Source organism: Galeopterus variegatus, unplaced genomic scaffold (assembly GCF_000696425.1).
Source record: "Galeopterus variegatus unplaced genomic scaffold, G_variegatus-3.0.2 Scaffold11853, whole genome shotgun sequence".
NCBI classification, from domain to species: Eukaryota; Metazoa; Chordata; class Mammalia; order Dermoptera; family Cynocephalidae; genus Galeopterus; species Galeopterus variegatus.
The window spans coordinates 26,144-28,656 of NW_007737964.1; the positions used below are offsets into that span (position 1 = coordinate 26,144).

A 2,513-nucleotide genomic window follows, 5' to 3' on the forward strand; every position below is an offset into this window, starting at 1 on the left:
TCCTATTTGTTAAAGATTTCAATTGTCATAACTGCCACTGCTCTCCTAGTGTAGGTAAAAACGATACTACATTTCAGTCTCATGGAAAGAAGCATACAAATAAAAGAATGAGAACTGTGCTCATGCAAGTAAAATTTTGGTCTTTATTTTTTGTTTTTTCAGGATAAAAACAAAATTCCAGGACCAGTCCCATGGCTCACTCAGGAGAGTGCGGCACTGGTAGCGCTGAGGCCGTGGGTTCGGATCCTATATAGGGGTGGCCGGTGAGCTCACTGGCTGAGTGTGGTGCAGACAACACCGTGCCGAGGGTCACAATCCCCTTACCGGTCAAAAAAAAAAAAAAAATCAAAGTATGTTTTATTTGTCAAAATCTCCTTTATAACACAATGTAAATTGTCTTACAACTGTGTTAGTTTTGATTTAGAAAAGTCAACTCACTGGTAAGTACATCAGAAATGTCTATTAGTCTGGAATGGGGATGCTGTTTGTATTGATGTGACTTGTTTGATGCTTCACAGAAGATAGAAAAAGGGGGAAAAATAAATAAATAGAATTCCCTGTGGATTGTTTGCTTTAGTGGTAGTGAGAGAAGTCCTTTCCTTTAAGGTAAATTTTCATACTTAAATAAACAAAAGCATCATGGTTTTAAAGAGTTATACTCCAGATGAACAAAAAATTATAAAACCTATAACAAATAGTTTCATCTAGTTTGCCCTTCTTTGGGTAAATAATTATTAATTTAATAAATAAACAAAATTTCTTTTCTATCAAGCTACAAAAATTCAGTCAAGTGACTTTAGACAGGCTAGATCTTTTCTTTCTCCTAAAGAGCATCTATATTAAACATAACAATTTTGTTTTTACTTAAATAATTTGAGAAAGAAAGGGAGAAATCGAGTCACTATTTATGAAATAAATTAAAATAACCTGGAGACATAAATCGAAGAAGGCCTTCACCAAATACTGCAAGAAATGTCAGGACGAAGATGGCAAGAAGCAGCTGGAGAAGGACTTTAACAGCATGAAAAAGTATTGCCAGGTCATCCGCATCATTGCCCACACTCAGATGCGCCTGCTTCCTCTACACCAGAAGAAGGCCCAACTGATGGAGATCCAGGTGAACAGGGGCACTGTGGTGGAGAAACTGGCCTGGGCCTGGGAGAATCTAGAGCAGCAGTTCCCTGTGAACCAAGTGTTTCTGCAGGATGAGATGATTGACATCATCGGGGTGACCAAGGGCAAAGGCTACAAAGGGATCACCAGTCGCTGTCACACCAAGAAGCTGTCCCACAAGGCCCACCGAGGGCTGCAAAAGGTTGCCTGTATTGGGAGCATGGCATCCTACCTGTGTGGCTTTCTTTGTGGCACAGGCTGGACAGAAAGGCTACATCACCACACTGAGATCAACAAGAAGATCTACAAGATTGGCCAGGACCACCTTCTCAAGGATGGCAAACTGATGAAGAACATCTCCTCCGACTAGGACCTGTCTGACCAGAGCATCAACCCCCCGATGGCTTTGCTCACTATGGTGAAGTAAGAATGACTTTGTCATGCTGAAAGGCTGTGTGATGGGAACCAAGAAGCAAGTGCTCACGCTTTGCAAGTCCTTGCTGGTGCAGACCAAACGGCAGGCTCTGGAGAAGATCAACTTTAAGTACATTGACACCACCTCCAAGTTTGGTCACGGCCACTTCCAGACTGTGGAGGAGAAGAAAGCATTCATGGGACCACTGAAGAAAGATCAAATTGCAAAGGAAAAAGGAGCTTGATGTCAGGAACAGATTTTACAGCTGGTGGGATCTCAATAAAAGTGATTTTGCAGTGAAGAATAAATAAATAAAATAAGTTCATCAGTGAGTAAAATTTATTTGAAGAAATTTAAGTGAGATTCAATTTGAATGTCATTTCATGGCATGAAAAATGAAGAGATACATATACTTTAAAAAAAATATTTAGACATGTGTTTGTGGTGATGTACCCTCTAGAATTCATCAGGGGTTAGAATTTTACCTGAAACAGTGAAATAATTTTCAGACTTCTGAACATAGCCTGAGAGTTACTAAACCAACACATTTCTATCACATGATTAAAGGGAGAGGCTTAACAAGTGAGATCTTAGAGATCAATCAACTGTTGGCATCTAAAAGATCAAAAAAACAAAGAAAGCTAAAAACCCAGGAGTTAATTTAATTTTCTTTAAAATATAAGTAAATGTCTTACTAAAATCTCTATATATCTCTTAGCTCAGAAGTTTTATGATTGTGTAAAAAATGAAGAGAGAAAATATGGGGCATACAAAGATTACAAATAGTAATAATATAGTTAATGGCAAACTAATATTTATTCAAAGCTTTTGATTTTGCAAGGCACTTTAATATACATCATTCTCATCTTTCTCCACAGCAAACTTCTTATTCAGTTCTATCAAAATATATTTGATGAGAAAATATTTTCAGAATTCTCATTTTACTGGCTTATACTGAGGCTCAGAGGTTAAATGACTTGTCCCA

At 38.0% G+C, this 2,513-nt stretch overlaps 1 pseudogene; it reads left to right on the plus strand.

The window, feature by feature from the left end:
* The first annotated feature begins 949 nt into the window (after positions 1–949).
* LOC103610828 lies at positions 950–1,772 on the plus strand (annotated as a pseudogene).
* The last annotated feature ends 741 nt before the right edge of the window (positions 1,773–2,513 follow it).